This window comes from Bombina bombina, chromosome 1 (assembly GCF_027579735.1).
Source record: "Bombina bombina isolate aBomBom1 chromosome 1, aBomBom1.pri, whole genome shotgun sequence".
Lineage (NCBI taxonomy): Eukaryota > Metazoa > Chordata > Amphibia > Anura > Bombinatoridae > Bombina > Bombina bombina.
Window position 1 is genome coordinate 562,993,601 of NC_069499.1, and position 19,868 is coordinate 563,013,468.

Genomic DNA, 19,868 nt, shown 5'->3' on the forward strand with positions numbered 1-19,868 from the left:
ACACCGCCACCATGTCTCTCACCTGGCCTAAGTGTGTGGCTAAAGTGTATGTAGATAGAGGGAGATAAGATAAGGGTGTCTGCTCTTTCTGCATGCTCAGCTCATTGGAATGGTTATACTAATTTCAATGTGCAAAAACTGCAAGTTCAAATACAAAAACATTTACCTAAAATATAAATTTCCAGTAAATTTAATAATCTGCAGTTTATATAACAAGTAAACAAGTAATTGGGAACAAATTTGGGGGGGGGATATTATGATACAGTGTTCTTTTAATAACATGACCTTACAACAAAAAACGTTATCATTAAATAATACGCCAGATAATTTTATCATCCAATAATAAACCAGGGAAATAATTGTATAATCTATTAGTAAGTAAGGAGCTTTTTACTAAGCAGCCACATTACTCTTTGCTTCCTTCAAACTAGAAGCAACTCATTGATTATACTTCTATTATTTAACATCCTATAATTAAAAAAAAACATTTTCCAGAGGCACATATTAACCCCTACCGGAACTTTCAAAGAAGAATTTGCCCAAAATATCGGATTTTTTAGATGAAGACTTCTACCGGATCAAGGACCTCCTCTGCGCACCTTGGATGAAGAATTCGGCTCGGCTGGGTGATGACGACTCAAGGTAGGATGATCTTCAGGGGGTTAGCGATAGGTTTATTTAAGGGGGGTTTGGGTGGGTTAGAGTAGGGGATGTGTGGGTGGTTGTAATGTTGGGGGGGTATTGTATTTTTCTTTTCAGGTAAAAGAGCTGATTACTTTGGGGCAATGCCCCGCAAAAAGCCCTTTTAAGGGCTGGTAAAAGAGCTGATTACTTTTGTATTTTAGAATAGGGTAGGGATTTTTTTATTTTGGGGGGCTTTTTTATTTTATTAGGAGGCTTAGATTAGGTGTAATTAGTTTAAACTGCTTGTAATTCTTTTTTATTTTTTGTAATTTAGTGTTTGTTTGTTTTTGTATTATAGTATAGTTTATTTTATTGTATTTTATATTAGCTAATTGTATGTAATTTATTTAATTAATTTAATGATAGTGTAGTGTTAGGTGTATTTGTAACTTAGGTTAGGATTTATTTTACAGGTAATTTTGTATTTATTTTAAATAGGTAGCTATTTAATAGTTATTAACTATTTAATAGCTATTGTATCTAGTTAAAATAAACACAAAGTTGCCTGTAAAATAAATATAAATTTTAAAATAGCTACAATGTAATTATTATTTATATTGTAGCTATATTAGGGTTTATTTTATAGGTAAGTATTTATTTTTAAATAGGATTAATTTAGTTAATTTTAGGAATATTATTTTGTTTAATTTAAATTATATTTATGTTAGGGGGTGTAAGGGTTAGGGTTAGAGTTAGGTTTAGGGGTTAATAACTTTATTATAGTAGCGACGACGTTGCAGGTGGGAGATTAGGGGTTAATAATTGTAGGTAGGTGGTAGCGATGTTATGGAGGGCAGATTAGGGGTTAATCAAATTTATTATAGTGTTTGCGAGGCGGGAGTGCAGCGGTTTAGGGGTTAATACATTTATTATAGTGGCGGCGAGGTCCGGTCGGCAGATTAGGGGTTAATAAGTGTAGTTAGGTGGCAGCGACGTTGGGGGGGGGCAGATTAGGGGTTAATAAATATAATATAGGGGTCGGCGATGTTAGGGGCAGCAGATTAGGGGTTTATAGGTATAATGTAGGTGGCGGCGGTGTCCGGTCAGCAGGTTAGGGGTTACAAATTTTTATTATAGTGGGGGCGATGTGGGGGGCGTTAGCCCATAAAGCTCTTAACTACTGACTTTTTTTGGCGGTAGGAGTCTTGTTGGTAGAGGGTCTACCGCTCACTTCTCCCAAGACTCCAAATACCGGCGTTAGGCAGATCCCATTGAAAAGATAGGATACGCAATTGGCGTAAGGGGATCTGCGGTAGCCTGGAATCGCGGTAGGGAAGTGAGCGTTAGACCCTTTCCTGGCTGACTCTAAATACCAGCGGGCGGCCAAAAGCAGCGTTAGGACTTCTTAACGCTGCTTTTGACGGCTAACGCAAAACTCTAAATCTAGCCGATAGTATCCACATTGATACAATAGAATTAAACTTTGCAATACATATTGTTTCTTAAGTGAGCATAGCTAAAGTGATAATGCTAATTATATCCTTAACCTGAACCCTGTGCGTGTGTCTAAGAAAATTGCACCCAGTAAAAATCACTACAATGGGACATATTGTATATGAGATAAAAGATATGTTTTTACATTGTCTGATATATGGAAGACAGCAGCCATAGTAAATAAATTATCAGATTGTGCTGTTGATGCTTACCGTTATTGTTTCAAAGGCTGATCATGCTATAAGGATTATCTGTCACATATGTATTACACTAAAGCCATGACAGTATAAGAACTTGGTCAGCTTGGCCCCGCCCATATGGGGGTGTGTATTTTTGTGTCATAGACATTACTGTGTCTAACTTACATATCATACGACAAATTGTGTCATGATCATAGCAATAGTATGTCCCTATAACATAACTGGTGGATTATTAAGAAATAAGAAATAAGTGAAAGTCACTATACAGAGGCACGCTAGATATGTGGCACATTGGTGATAGAGCCACAAGATAACGACTGGTTGAATTAGGCTCAAAGATCAAAAATCGAAATAAAACCAAAATTAGATCATCTTATAAACTCTAACAGATAGATGTGTTGGCATAGCATATGATATATACATTAAAGTGACCAGATTTTTAAAATGAAATCCGGGGACATTTTTATTTTTTATTGTCAAAAGTGTGGTAGGACCCCCCACCTACCTACCTCCCTCCTCCGCCTCTCCTCTACCCTATTGCCCTTCCAATCTCCCTTGCCCCTCCAACCTCATATGCCCCTCCCCCACCATGTTTTTAATTGTCATATAAACAATTTTTTCCTTAAATATTTTTAATAAGAACTAAATATTGTAAATTAACAAGTGCTTGTGCAAAAACAATTCCCACCTGCCTATATGCACTACATTATGGAGCAGAAAGTAGTGAGGGGCAGACAAGGGGTTAAAATCAGTAGACAGAGACAGAGGATGGGAAAGAGAGAGCGGCACAGAGGAAGGAATGGAGAGAGAGAGAGAGACATAGAGGAAGGGAGGGAGAGAGAGAGAGAGAGAGAGACAGACAGAGGAAGGAAGTGAGACAGACAGAGGAATGAAGTGAGAGAGCGACAGAGGAAGGGAGAGAGAGAGAGAGAGAGAGAGAGAGAGACAGAGGAAGGGAGGGAGAGAGACAGAGAAAGGGAGGGAGAGACAGAGGAAGGGAGGGAGAGACAGAGAAAGGAAGAAAGAGACAGAGAAAGGAAGGGAGAGACAGAGAAAGGGATGGAGAGACAGAGGGAGCGATAAAGGGAGGGAGGGAGAGACAGAAGGAAGGAGGGAGGGAGAGACAGAGGAAGGGAGGGAGAGACAGAGGAAGGGAGGGAGTGACAGAGAGAGGGAGGAAAGGAGGGAGAGACAGAGGGAGGGAGGGATAAAGGGAGAGACAGAGGAAGGGAGGGAGGGAGAGACAGAGGTAGGTAGGGAGGGAGGAAGAGACAGAGGAAGGGAGGGAAGGAGAGAGAGACAGAGGAAGGGAGGGAGGGAGAGACAGAGGAAGGGAGGGAGAGCCAGCGGAAGGGAGGGAGAGACAGCGGAAAGGAGGGAGAGACAGAGGAAGGGAGGGAGAGACAGAGGAAGGGAGGGAGAGACAGAGGAAGGGAGGGAGAGACAGAGGAAGGGGGGGAGGAAGGGAGGAAGGAAGGGATGAAGGAAGTGAGGGAGGAAGGAAGGGAGGGAGGGAGGGGGCAAGAGAGGGAGGAAGGAAGGAAGGGAGGAAGAGACAGGAAGGGAGGGAGAGACAGAGGAAGGGAGGGAGGGACGGACGGACAGAGGAAGGGAGGGAGAGAGAGATAGACAGACAGACAGAGAAAGGGAGGGAGAGACAGACAGAGGAAGGGAGGGAGAGACAGACAGAGGAAGAGAGGGAGAGACAGTCAGACAGAGGAAAGGAGGGTGAGTCAGAGGAAGGGATTGAGAGAGAGACAGAGGAAGGGAGAGAGAGAGACTGAGGAAGAGAGGGAGAGAGACTGAGGAAGGGAGGGAGAGAGAGACAGAAGAAGGGAGGGAGAGACAGACAGAGGAAGGGAGGGAGGGACAGACAGAGGAAGGGAGAGACAGACAGATAGAGGAAGGGAGGGAGAGACAGATAGACAGAGGAAGGGAGGGAGAGACAGAGGAAGGGAGGGAGAGAGACAGAGGAAGGGAGAGAGAGATAGACAGAGGAAGGGATGGAGAGAGAGACAGAGGGAGGGAGGGAGAGAGAGATAAAAATTAATGCAGGGAGAGAGAGAGACAGAGGAAGGGAGGGAAAGAGAGAGAGACAGAGGGAGGGAGAGAGAGAGAGAGGAAAGGAGGGAGGGAGAGACAGAGGAAGGGAGGGAGAGTAAGAGAGAGAGACAGAGGAAGGGAGGGATGGAGAGAGAGACAGAGGAAGGGGGGGAGAGAGAGACAGAGGAAGGGAGGGAGGAAAGGAGGGAGGAAGGGAGAGACGGAGGAAGGGAGAGACAGAGGAAGGGAGGGAGAGACAAAGGAAGGGAAGAAGAGAGAGGAAGGGAGGGAGAGACAGAGGAAGGGAGACACAGAGGAAGGAAGGGAGAGACAGAGGAAGGAAAGAAGGAAGGAAGGAAGGAAGGAAGGAGAGACAGGGGAAGGAAGGGAGAGACAGAGGAAGGAAGGGAGAGAGAGACAGATAAAGGGAAAGAAAGAGACAGGAAGATAGAAGATGAAAGGGACACAGACACACAAACACACTTAGAGATACACCCACACATACATACACAAAGATATACACACCTACATATATACATACATACTTAGAGATACACCCACACATACATACATGGAGATACACACATACACAGAGATACACACAAAGACATACATATGCAGAGATACACACACACTCATACATACACAGAGATACACATAAATACACAGGGATACACACATATACATACGTGCTGAGATACACACACACACAAATGCATACATACATGCACAGAGATACACACACATACATGCACAGAGATACACACACATACATGCACAGAGATACACACACATACATGCACAGAGATACACACGCACATACATACATGCACAGAGATACACACGCACATACATACATGCACAGAGATACACACGCACATACATACATGCACAGAGATACACACGCACATACATACATGCACAGAGATACACACGCACATACATACATGCACAGAGATACACAAACATACATGCACAGAGATACACCCACATACATGCACTGAGATACACACGCACATACATACATGCACAGAGACACACACGCACATACATACATGCACAGAGATACACACGCACATACATACATGCACAGAGATACACACGCACATACAGACATGCACAGAGACACACACGCACATACATACATGCACAGAGACACACACGCACATACATACATGCACAGAGATACACACGCACATACATACATGCACAGAGACACACATGCACATACATACATGCACAGAGATACACACGCACATACATACATGCACAGAGACACACACGCACATACATACATGCACAGAGACACACACGCACATACATACATGCACAGAGATACACACGCACATACATACATGCACAGAGATACACACAAGAGTTACATTGTAGCTAGCCTAGGGTTTATTTTTATTTTACAGGCAAGTTTGTATTTATTTTAACTAGGTAGAATAGTTATTAAATAGTTATTAACTGTTTAATAACTACCTAGTTAAAATAAAGACAAATTTACCTGTAAAATAAAACCTAACCTAAGTTACACTAACACCTAACACTACACTACAATTAAATAAATTACCTAAATTAAATACAATTACCTAAATTAAATTAAAATTGCTAAAGTACAAAAAAAAAAAACACACTAAATTACAGAAAATAATAAAATAATTACAAGATTCCAATCAGCCAATAGAATGCGAGCTCAATCCTATTGGCTGATTGGATCAGCCAATAGGATTGAACTTCAATCCTATTGGCTGATTGCATCAGCCAATAGGATTTTTTCTACCTTAATTCCGATTGGCTGATAGAATTCTATCAGCCAATCGGAATCTAAGGGATGCCATCTTGGATGACGTCACTTAAAGGTACCTTCATTTAGTAAGAAGACTCCGGATGAAGAGGATGCTCCGCGTCGGATGTCTTGAAGATGGACCCGCTCTGCGCCGGATGGATGAAGATAGAAGATGCCGTCTGGATGAAGACTTCTGCCCATCTTGAGGACCACTTTGCCCGGTTTGGATGAAGACTTCTCCTGGCTTCGTTGAGGACTTCAGCCCGGCTTGGATCAAGACGTCTCCTGGTAAGTCGATCTTCAGGAGGTTAGTGTTAGGATTTTTTTAAGGGTGTATTGGGTGTGTTTTATTTTTAGGTTAGGGACTTTGGGCGGCAAAAGAACTAACTTTAATGTTGGGGGGGTTGTTTGTATTTTTTTTTACAGGTAAAAGAGCTGATTACTTTGGGGCAATGCCCCGCAAAAGTCCCTTTTAAGGGCTATTGGTAATTTAGTTTAGGCTAGGGGGGTTATTTTTCTTGGGGGGGGCTTTTTTATTTTAATAGGTCTATTATAGTAAGTGTAATTAGTTTAAATATCTGTAATTTGTTTATTATTTTCTGTAATTTAGTGTTTGTTTGTTTTTGTACTTTAGCTAATTTAGGTAATTGTATTTAATTTAGTTAATTTATTTAATTATAGTGTAGTGTTAGGTGTTCGTGTAACTTAGGTTAGGTTTTATTTTACAGGTAAATTTGTATTTATTTTAGCTGGGTAGGTATTAAATAGTTAATAACTATTTAGTAACTATTCTACCTAGTGAAAATAAATACAAATTTGCCTGTAAAATAAAAATAAATCCTAAGCTAGATACAATGTAACTATTAGTTATATTGTAGCTAGCTTAGGGTTTATTTTATAAGTAAGTAATTAGTTTTAAATAGGAATAATTTAGTTAATGATAGGAATATTTATTTAGATTTATTTAAATTATATTTAAGTTAGTGGGTGTTAGGTTTAGGGTTACACTTAGGTTTAGGGATTAATAACTTTAATAAAGTGGTGGCAACATTGGGGGCGGCAGATTAGGGGTTAATAAATGTAGGTGGGTGGAGGCGACATTGGGGGGGGCAGATTAGGGGTGAATAATTATAATGTAGGTGTCGGCGATGTTGGGGGTGGCAGATTAAGGGTTAATAAATATAATGTAGGTGTCGGCGATGTTGGGGGCGGCAGATTAGGTGTTCATAAATATACTGTAGGTGGCGGCGGTGTCTGGAGTGGCAGATTAGGGGTTAAAAAATGTTATTATAGTGTTTGCGATGCGGGAGGGCCTCGGTTTAGGGGTTAATAGGTAGTTTATGGGTGCTAGTGTACTTTTTAGCAGTTTAGTTATGAGTTTTATGTTACGACGTTGTACCATAAAACTCTTAACTACTGACTTTTAAATGCATTAGGACTCTTAATGGGGTAGGGTGTACCGCTCACTTTTTGGCCTCCCAGGACAGACTCGTAATACCGGCGCTATGGAAGTCCCATAGAAAAAAGACTTTATGAAGTTTACGTAAGACATTTTGCTGTAAGGCCAAAGAAGTGTGCAGTGACCCTAAACCTGCATGACTCGTAATACCAGCGGGCGTAAAAAAGCAGCGTTAGGACCTCTTAACGCTGCATTTTTACCCTAACGCACAACTCGTAATCTAGCTGTTAGTATTTTGCTAGAGTATAAGAACTTCTAGCAACTAACTCACAGTCAGACTGACCTCTTTCACATAGTTGCTGCTTCAAGTGCCGTGCAGGAGAGTTGTAAATTTAAAACAGAGATGTCCTCTCCCTCATGACCTCCTGCCCTGCAGCATGCATAAGACAAGACTGATTCACAATTTAACTCCATGGCTACCAAAAAGGGCTGCAATACACTGCTTAGGAACAAACTGCAGTCCTTTCTGGGAGCCAGGGAGGTAAATTGTGTTCAGCATGTTATGGAGTGGTAATTCCAGGGTCAAGTGTTTACCGGGTGGGTCCCAGATTGAACATCACGAGTCTGACACTATCCCTGACAGGCTCAGAAGTTATCCGTGAGGTAGGAGACAGACTTAGAACAAGTAAGGCACTTCATACAACTCATAAATGTAATATATGAGTTGACAAAGCTAGATTAATTTATCTGTGTTTAAAGGGACACTGAACCCAAATTTTTTTATTTCGTGATTCAGATAGAGCATGCAAATTTAAGCAACTTTCTAATTTACTCCTATTATCAAATTTTCTTCATTCTCTTGGTATGTTTATTTGAAAAGCAAGAATGTAATTTAGATGCCGGCCCACTTTTGGTGAACAACATGGGTTGTCCTTGCTGATTGGACAGCACCACTAAACAAGTGCTGCCCATGGTCTGAACCAAAAATTTGCTGGTTCCTTAGCTTAGATGCCTTCTTTTTCAAATAAAGATAGCAAGAGAACGAAGAAAAATTGATAATAGGAGTAAATTAGAAAGTTGCTTAAAATTGCATGCTCTATCTGAATCATGAAAGAAAAAATTTGGGTTTAGTGTCCCTTTAAGCAAAGATTCCAGCGCCAAGTGTATAAAGTGCATGTTGGAGAAGGAGTCATTACTAAACACCACACTATACACAGTCCAGACTCTTGAACACAAGTAACATTATTTAAACTAGATGGACCAATCTACTCAAATTAATGTCCATAATAAATAGGGACAAATTGGCCCTAAATATTGTCTGCTTTTACCATCCAATTCTAACATATGATTACCAGATATATATGGCCCTGCATGACTGTATCTTTCCAATACAAATGATTAAAACCCTGACTTATCTATCAGTTACACTGAAGTAGCAGCATGCACATAATTTCTATGTGACTTATATGCAAGTTTATATAATGATAAACAGTTGCCAAGTTTAATGCTTTGCACTGTTGTAATAACATATTTGTTTTATTTGTTAATCTGTTGAACAAAGAAACGGAATTAGGTAAATAAAAGAACCTTGCTAAGCGCTGATACAGGTTTGCAAATAATATATTGAAGACCTTTACAGTTCTGGTTAATTTTTTTTTATTTAAGCATTATTGACACCTTGAAGAGTGCTATTCTTTATTTTTATATCTAGTTGCATTTTTAATTTTCAAGGGCTAAAATGTGATTTTACAACAGGCACAAGGCAAGCGTATTTCTCTGAGAGGCAATATTGCTAATAGTGCAATAATTCACAAAATGTAGAGATACACTGGGAAAAGAAATTAACAATAACTTTCACCTAGATTACGAGTTTTGTGTTAGGGTTAAAAAGCAGCGTTGAGAGGTCCCAACGCTGCTTTTTAACGCCCGCTGGTATTATGAGTCTTGAAATGACAGGCTCACCGCTAACTTTTTTGGCCAGACTCAGAAATACCGCAAATCCACTTACGTCAATTGCGTATCCTATATTTTCAATGGGACTTGAATAACGCCAGTATTACGAGTCTAACCAAAAGTGAGCGGTAGACCCACTCCTGTCAAGCCTGGTACCGCATTTTAAAGTCAGTAGTTAAGAGTTTTACACTACAACGCCGTAGCATAAAACTCTTAACTAAAGTGCTAAAAAGTACACTAACACCTATAAACTACCTATTAACCCCTAAACCGAGGCCCTCCCACATCGCAAACACAAAAATATTTTAACCCCTAATCTGCCGAACCGGACAACGCCGCCACTATAATAAATATATTAAACCCTAAACCGCCGCACTCCCGCAACGCAAACACTAGTTAAATATTATTAACTCCTAATCTGCCGGCCCTAACATCCCCAACACCTACCTACATTTATTAACCCCTAATCTGCTGCCCCCAACGTCGCCGCCACTATAATAAAGTTATTAACACCTAAACCTAAGTCTAACCCTAACCCTAACCCCCCCTAACTTAAATATAATTTTAAAAAATCTAAATAAAATTACTATCATTAAATACAATTAATTTCAATTAAATAAAATTATCTAAAGTATGGAAAAAAAAACTAAATTACAGAAAATAATAAAATAATTAATTTCATTTTAAATAGGAATTATTTATTTAATGATAGTAATTTTATTTAGATTTTTTTAAATTATATTTAAGTTAGAGGGGGTTAGGGTTAGGGTTAGACTTAGGTTTAGGGGTTAATATGTTTATTATAGTGGTGGCGACGTTGGGGGCGGCAGATTAGGGGTTAATAAATGTAGTTAGGTTGCGGCGACATTGGGGGCGGAAGATTAGGGGTTAATAAATATAATGTAGGGTTTGGCGATGTTGGGGGCAGCAGATTAGGGGTTCATAAGTATAATGTAGGTGGCGGCGGTGTCCGGAGCGGCAGATTTGGGGTTAATAATATAATGTAGGTGTTGGCGACAGATTAGGGGTTAATAAATGTAAGATTAGGGGTGTTTAGACTCAGGGTTCATGTTAGGGTGTTAGGTATAAATAGGTAGAGAGAGAAAATTCCTGGATACGTCCATACGTTAAAAAGTTCCTTTATTGATACATATTTAAAAAGAAATGAAACAGGCACACAAGAAAATTAGCAGCCAGGTGTGGCACTGATGGCTTACGCATTTCGGCTGGTAGCCGTAATCATAGCCTGTAGTGCTAAGTGTCACACCCCTATACATACTAGTCATCTAAAATCTGATTGGATAAAATGTAAATTAACACACCTATACGCTAAATAGACTTGTATTCTTGATTAAACATGGAACCTATGCAGGATAATAGTATTAAAGGTGTGTACACATTCCATATGGGGGCAAATGCAGACAGAAATTATAGAACTAAATAATAGATAATTAAATGGGAGCATACTGAAAGCTACAGTTAGAGAAGGGGATGAGACAAAAGATGCAAAAGAAAAAAGAAAGAAAGAAAAATGGAAAGCTGACATAAACTGTTACCCAGTGAGAGATAAATACAGGAACAAGTAACGTCAATGTTATGCATAATAAATATACAGAAATGTAAAACACATATAGTCTATAGTCACAGAAAAAGGATCCTGACTCAGAAGAAACCTGTACTGTCTAAGTAGGTCACAGATATAAGTGAAATGATAAATACATAACGTTAAAAAATGGTAAATATATGTATAATGCAACCCACATGGAGCTGGCAAGAAAAAAGTGGATAATCAATCGGTAAATACCAATGATACAGAAATAGACATTAGAAATTCCATAGGTTGAATTACCAGAGGTTCATAATGTCATATTTGGAGTTGAGGCCACTGGGAATCCTGGTTTCCAGTGTGAAGATCCAAAAAGCTTCCCTCAACTCCAACATACGATCTATAGAACCACCCCTTTTCGGTTTGTGCACCTTCTCGATAGCACACCATGAAAAGCTTGCATTTAACGCCAGTCTTACCTGGATACAGTGCTGTGGGGAGGTGTGTGCTAATACACTGCAGCAGTTGGAGGAGTATCGGAAACAGATCCATTGGTGATTCGCTGTGGGTGACTGACAGGATCAGGCCGGCCTATGGGAGGCAGTCCGCCAATGGAGGCGGGGAATTGGAACGTCGGAGCAGTTGATCGTACCTACCAGGACGCCTAGCAAACAGCACCGGACGAGACGAGCACTTGGAGAGGTATTGGGATGCCCGTGTATCGTAGGTCCCTGAGGATGATCCGGTAAGGATATTTGCTATGGCAACAGTGGTATGATCTTCTTGGCTTATTACTCACACGCACTACCCACGAACTTTGTTTGCTTGTGTCAATATATTTACACAGAGGATCTATCTTATGCTGCGAGTGTAAGGACTATTACTACTACATTTATTTGCTGTTCTTCAGTGAGATACAGAGTTTCTCTCTCTTTTGTAGGGTGTTAGGTGTAGACATAAAAAGTATTGCCCTATAGGAATCAATGGGGCTGCGTTAGAAGCTGAACGCTGCTTTTTTGCAGGTGTTAGGTTTTTTTTCAGCCGGCTCTCCCCCATTGATTCCTATGGGGAAATCGTGCACGAGCATCTTTTAGCAGCTCACCGCTACCGTAAGCAGCGCTGGTATTGAGGTGAGATGTGGAGCTAAATTTTGCTCTTCGCTCACTTTTTTGCGGTTAACGCTGGGTTTCTAAAAACCCGGCGGTTTTTAGAAAGTGAGCAGTGAGCATAAACTGCTCGTTAGCACCGCACCCCTGTTAACGCAAAACTCGTAATCTATGTGTTTGATTCTTCAGTTTATGCTCAAAAACTCATAACAAATTGTATTATTTACACTTTCCTCCCTCACCACCAGAGGGACTGGAGACCAAGTCTACAAGATGCTACTGCACAGTCAGGGCTATAAGTATGAAATAGGCACTTTATTCTCTACATTTGTATGTAAATCTAACAAATCATGTTTGTAAATTGCTGGTTGTGCTGTCACAAAAAGGAATTTGGTTACAATGATAAAGAATCAGGTCAATCTTTTTTTTATGCAATCTTATTCCATATGTGAGTTTGCTTGCCGGATTAAACAGCAGGAAATGTCCCATTCAAAGATGATTAAGGGACACTCAATAGATTTTATAAGACAAACCAGTTGTGGTAGAATATAGAGTGAAATAAAATGCGGGTTTTATTCTGTTTATACATCACTTGCATTTCAGTATATTTAGTGATACAAACTTTACATTTCTTTAGTATTGTGAGCTCTGTCAAATAGGTCTCCAAAGTCAGTGAACAGGTTGAACCAGGTGTTCCTTGAGTATAGTAGAAGTGTTTTTGCAGCTATTAGCATATTTATAAACACAATGCGTATAAATTGTTTTTAATCTAATAAAAAATCTGCAAGATCACAGTAGTGGTGCTAAATTACCATCCGGCAGTGCAATTTGCTTGTGATGTCAGTACAGAATGCATTTACTACTAAAGTGATGGTAAAGGAATCTGGGTATTTCAGCGGCACAAGATACTGACATTTCTGTAACTAAAAATGGTTGTTAGTGATTTACTATTTGTATATTCAATACAACCAAATGATAATATCTCCTCATTTTATGTCATAATGATTACCTGATATGAAACTTTTGATCCCTTCCCACATTAACAATGGTACCTAACAGGAGTGGCGTTATACTTGTTCTTATATTCCACAGAGATAGATCTGTATAAGGAATTTTATAAGAGACACATTGAGAGCCATAACCAGAAGGGGTCCCTGCCGCCCAGTGCAGCTGCCCGGTTTGCCCTGCTTCCCTCTTCCCACACCAACACTTTTTTTACTTTACCTTGTTGCAACTTGCTCTGCTCTTCCCTCCAGACCTGCGCGCTGGGAGGAAGTGACTTGGCAACAATGCAACAGAAGCCAAACAGCTGATGCCACGTCACAGGAAGTGACGTGATTTGCTCATTTCAAATTTTCACAGAATACCGGGGACAGTGCAACAGGAGCCGGGAACGTGTCCGGAGACATAGTTTTTCCAGGGACAGTGTCCTCAATCCGTCTGGTCACCCTAATATACATAGTACATTTGCAATGTAAAAGTTGAGAAAATGAGAACAAATTTTATGTTGCTATTTCAACATCAAAAATAAATTTGATGTAGCTATTTCAACACCAAAAATAAATGTCGACAAAAAATGATCAAAAGTTAGCAACGAAGAACTATCAAAATTAGTCAAAGAGAAAATGAGTCAGGCTGATTATTAAAATTCAGAAAAATCAGATGTCAGGTGCCTACAGCCCTAGGACAATTGTATCTATGGAATAGTTAGCAAGAAAATAAACAAAAAATATCCTGTTGTACGGGCCAAAAGACAGGATCCCACAGGAGTAGATCCTATGTATATCTATGGTTTAAATGTAAAAGTTGGGAAAATAAAAAACAAATGTGATGTTGCTATTTCAACACCAAAAATAAATTTTATATTTTATGTTGCTATTTCAACACCAAGAATAAATGACGACAAAAATTGATCAAAAGTTAACAGCTAATCAGATTCAAGTTCAATCCGATTGGCTGATCCAATCAGCCAATCAGATTGAGCTCGCATTCTATTGGCTGAATTTTGTAACTTAGCTTTTTTTTATTTTTTGTACTTTAGTTAGTTTATTTAATTGTATTTATTTGTAGGTATTTGTAGGTAATTAATTTAATTAATTTAATGATAGTGTAGTGTTAGGTTTAATTGTAGATAATTGTAGGTAATTTATTTAATTAATTTATTTATAGTGTAGTGTTAGGTTTAATTGTAACTTAGGTTAGGATTTATTTTACAGGTAATTTTGTAATTATTTTAACTAGGTAGCTATTAAATAGTTATTAACTATTTAATAGCTATTCTACCTGGTTAAAATAAATACAAAGTTGCCTGTAAAATAAATATAAATCCTAAAATAGCTACAATATAATTATAATTTATATTGTAGCTATATTAGGGTTTATTTTACAGGTAAGTATTTAGCTTTAAATAGGAATAATTTATTTAATAAGATTTATTTTATTTCGTTAGATTTAAATTATATTTAACTTAGGGGGGTGTTAGTGTTAGGGTTAGACTTAGCTTTAGGGGTTAATAAATTTAATAGAGTAGCGGTGAGGTCCGGTCGGCAGATTAGGGGTTAATACTTGAAGTTAGGTGTCGGTGATGTTAGGGAGGGCAGATTAGGGGTTAATACTATTTATTATAGGGTTATTGAGGCGGGAGTGAGGCGGATTAGGGGTTAATAACTTTATTATAGTAGCGGTGAGGTCCGGTCGGCAGATTAGGGGTTAATAATTGTAGGTAGGTAGCGGCGACGTTGGGGTGGCAGATTAGGGGTTAATAAATATAATATAGGGGTCGGCTGTGTTAGGGGCAGCAGATTAGGGGTACATAGGGATAACGTAGGTTGCGGCGGTGTGCGGTCGGCAGATTAGGGGTTAAAACATTTTATTAGAGTGGCGGCGGTGTGGGGGGGGCCTTGGTTTAGGGGTACATAGGTAGTTTATGGGTGTTAGTGTACTTTAGAGCACAGTAGTTAAGAGCTTTATGAACCGGCATTAGCCCAGAAAGCTCTTAACTCCTGGCTTTTTGCTGCGGCTGGAGTTTTGTCGTTAAATTTCTAACGCTCACTTCAGTTAAGACTCTAAATACCGGCGTTAGAAAGATCCCATTGAAAAGATAGGCTACGCAATTGGCGTAGGGGGATCTGCGGTATGGAAAAGTCGCGGCTACAAAGTGAGCAGTAGACCCTTTCCTGACTGACTCTAAATACCAGCGGTAGCCCAAAACCAGCGTTAGGAGCCCCTAACGCTGGTTTTGAAGGCTAATGCCAAACTCTAAATCTAGGTGATAGTTTACTATTAGAAATCTTTGCAAGTATAACTGCTGGTTATCACATTGTATGCAACTGCCACCTGCTGGCAGCAAGAAGTATAGCAGAAGAAAAGAAACTGAAAATTTCAGGATACATTTTATCAACTAACAGAAAATATTACTCTACTCAATGGTTTGTTAATAGAATATGTTAAATATAGTAGAGGAAATATAATTTATATGGAAGAAAATGAGTGATGTGAGACTAAATATAAATTTATGTAACAGCTATGATATCCAAGGGGTAGATTTACTAATGTCTGTCCAACATGATACGCTGTAGCGTATCATGTCCGACAGACATCATTGAATGCCAAAAGCATACACTGTCGGCATTTAGCATTGCACAAGCAATTCACCAGAACCCGCACAACACAATCTCATGTCTGTCATGGATATTACCCACAGACTATGTCACAAGATGTGCTGATTGTAGAGGCTGAGTGGTCACTCACTGGTCATCAGTGGGACTACCAATCATCCATGAGAGCTTCGCCATTCTCTTCCATGGGACGAGCTCCACCATCCTCTTCCATGGGACGAGCTCCACCATCCTCTTCCATGGGACGAGCTCCACCATCCTCCTCCATGGGACGAGCTCCACCATCCTCTTCCATGGTATGAGCTCCACCATCTGCAGATGGAAATACAGCAGAAACTACAGCTGCCCCTCAAGCAGCAGAAGATACAGCTGCATCTGCCCCTCAAGCAGCAGAAGTTACAGCTGCACCTGCCCCTAAAGCAGCAGAAGTTACAGCTGCACCTGCCCCTTAAACAGCAGAAGATACAGCTGCACCTGCCTCTCAAAGCAGCAAAAGATACAGCTGCACCTGCCCCTCAAGCAGCAGACGTTACAACTGCACCTGCCCCTCAAGCAGCAGAAGTTACAGCTGCACCTGCCCCTCAAGCAGTAGAAGATACAGCTGCACCTGCCCCTTAAACAGCAGAAGTTACAGCTGCACCTGCCTCTCAAAGCAGCAAAAGATACAGCTGCACCTGCCCCTCAAGCAGCAGACGTTACAACTGCACCTGCCCCTCAAGCAGCAGAAGTTACATCTGCACCTGCCCCTCAAGCAGCAGAAGATACAGCTGCACCTGCCCCTCAAGCAGCAGAAGTTACAGCTGCACCTGCCCCTCAAGCAGCAGAAGTTACAGCTGCACCTACCCCTCAAACAGCAGAAGATACAGCTGCACCTGCCCCTCAAGCAGCAGAAGATACAGCTGCACCTGCCCCTCAAGCAGCAGAAGTTACAGCTGCACCTGCCCCTCAAACAGCAGAAGTTACAGCTGCACCTGCCCCTCAAACAGCTGAAGTTACAGCTGCACCTGCCCCTCAAGCAGCAGATGTTACAGCTGCACCTGCCCCTCAAGCAGCAGAAGTCACAGCTGCACCTGCCCCACAAGCAGCAGAAGTTACAGCTGCACCTACCCCTCAAACAGCAGAAGATACAGCTGCACCTGTCCCTCAGGCAGCAGAAGTTACAGCTGCACCTGCCCCTCAAGCAGCAGAAGTTACAGCTGCACCTGCCCCTCAAGCAGCAGAAGTTACAGTTGCACCTGCCCCTCAAGCAGCAGAAGTTACAGCTGCACCTACCCCTCAAACAGCAGAAGATACAGCTGCACCTGCCCCTCAAGTAGCAGAAGTTGCAGCTGCACTTGCCCCTCAAGCAGCAGAAGTTACAACTGCACCTGCCCATCAATATGAAAAAAGAAAAACGAAAGAAGCCGCGCTACATTACCATACAGCGTGTCTTCCTAGAGTATTGTAGAAACAAAGCAGAAGTGGAAGTAGAACTCCAGCTATATCGATTGATGTGATGAAGTGTAAAGGAGATGATTTCACAGGAGTGCTGCTGTGCAACAACGACGATGGATTCCTAGACCACCGGTAGGATCACAAGGAGCTGTAACAGAAGAAGGAAGACAGCGCACCTCCGACTCAAGGTAAACAGTTTTATTTCCACAAATAACACACACTAGTAATGCAACTTACTAGATTAAAAGTAAAACAAGCCTTCAATAAAAACACTTGATTCAACGTTGTGAAGTCCGCAGTGATGGAATAGAGCACACAGGAAACGCCCGGCTGTTCTTCTCAGCGTGTAGTGAGACAGCGTGTAACAGCATACGTCACTAGGCGTCCTTCCAACTCCAGCTACGGATCCACAGGATGACCAAAATTGCTCAACGCGTTTCGCCGGTGACAGCCCGGCTTTCTCAAGAGTACTAGGTCATCATAACTCATGCCTTTAAATACTAGGAGTCTCTGATTCAAATTGGTACATAACAGTTCAGTTAAAGGAACAAACACACCTAAATTGATATGTATGTGAGTAACAAAACCTTTACAAACAAACAAAATTCTTGTAAAAACATACAGTGGCAATTGATATTCATTATTCATATTGGCAAATTGATATCATATAAACTATTAGCTAAAGAAAACCATACAATAAGCAATATCTAAAGATCATATGATCCCAAGTAAAATAGACAAAAAGGTACGAATAGGTATTTTATCATAAAAATATCATAAAAATATTATTACAACTATAAAAAACGTTAAAAAATATTAAAAAGCATAATCCTATTTCATACATGCTACATATATATATATATATATATATATATATATATATATATATATATTATTATTAAAAAGGATTAATAAAATTGATAAAACATAGAAAGTGTTTGATGCATACATAGAAAACCTAATAAATTAACACCTAATTATAATTCATAAATCTTAAATCTTCCAAAGTGCATTACCCTTAAACATTCTAAGACCTTAATTTTTCTCAAAAACCAATTGTAAAACATTATCAACTGATAAGAAACAAACTATAAAAAGGCTTGTACATCTAAATCAATGTTTAATCCAAGAGGAGCTAAGCTTTTTAACCTGTAAATCCACTCCGTTTCTTTTCTCCTTAGGGCCAACAATCTATTGTATGTTCCCGGGGGTACCCAATCTATGATTTGTATCTTCAGGTCCTTACTACTGCTCCCATGAACTGCTGTAAAATGAACAGGTACACTGTGTTTATCGAAATTGGTTTTGATATTATAAAGATGTTCACTAAACCTTTTAGAAGTTTTTCTCTTTGTGCGCCCAATGTAAATTTGATCACACTTGCAGGACAGGAGATAAACCGTGTATTTGGTTTAGCAATTGCTCCTATGTTTTATATTGAAAGTCTCCGAACCATTGTAGTTAAAAAAGGTATCCCCCCTTCTAACGAACTGGCACATAGGACAATTTGGTTTGTTACATTTAAATGTCCCTCTAGGGGCTGATAACCAATTTTGTAAACTGCCATTACAAGAGAGTTTATTAGCATTATAGAGTTTGCTTGGTGCTAGATAATTTTTTAGGTTTTTATTCTTCTTAAATGTAATTAACGGCCTATCCCCTATGAGATCTCCTAAAATCGGATCAGACCTAAGAATGTTCCAGTGTTTATTAAAAACCTTTCTAATAGCTGGTGCCCCTTCATTAAAACTTGTAATAAACCCTACAGTATTAGTGTTAGTAGCGTTGTTTTCACATTTCTTGGGATTAGGGCCCCTAGTGGTTATGGCACATCTATTGTGAGATTTAGTGTCACTCTTACCAAGCAATTTATTTCTATCCAAACTTAATGCCTTATTTTTAGCTTGACTGAGGATTTCTAGGTTATAACCTTTCCTAATGAATTTCTCATCAAGATGGATAGCCTCACTCTCAAAATCCTCAAGGTTAGTGCAATTACATCTCAATCTGATGTATTGGCTAGCTGGAATATTATTCTTCCAGCTATTGAGATGACCACTTTGAGCATCAATGAAACTGTTTTTATCTACTGTTTTTCTAAAATTCCTCACTGATATTTTATTATTAGAACTATCTACAAAAAGAATAATGTCCAAAAATTCAATACTCTTATTTGAACTGTTTCCTGTAAACTTCAAATTATACTTGTTTGTGTTGATATAATTAGTAAAATCCAATAAGGTGTCTTCTGACCCTTTCCATAAGATGATTACATCATCTATATACCTATAATATTCTAACAGGTTAGTCTTATAATGATTATCATTCCAAATGTAGTGTCTTTCAAAATTGTCCATAAAGAGGTTCGCATACGATGGGGCAAAAGTAGTCCCCATCGCAGTTCCCTTCAACTGTAAATAAAATTTGTCCAAAAACTCAAAATAATTGCACCTGCCCCTCAAACAGCAGCAGAAGATACAGCTGCACCTGCCCCTCAAGCAGCAGAAGTTACAGCTGCACCTGCCCCTCAAGCAGCAGAAGTTACAGCTGCACCTGCCCCTCAAGCAGCAGAAGTTACAGCTGCACCTCAAGCACCAGAAGCTACAGCTGCACCTACCCCTCAAGCAGCAGAAGTTACAGCTGCACCTCCCCCTCAAGCA

General features: G+C 39.9%; 1 protein-coding gene across 1 annotated transcript in view; it reads left to right on the forward strand.

The window, feature by feature from the left end:
• The first annotated feature begins 545 nt into the window (after positions 1–545).
• LOC128645635 (ADP-ribosylhydrolase ARH1-like) overlaps positions 546–19,868 on the forward strand; it is a 73,964-nt gene continuing 54,641 nt past the window's right edge. Inside the window, exons 1-2 of the mRNA XM_053698757.1 lie at positions 546–642; positions 18,390–18,487. The gene's annotated coding sequence lies outside the window, so the exon portion shown is untranslated. The remainder of the gene's footprint in view (positions 643–18,389; positions 18,488–19,868) is intronic.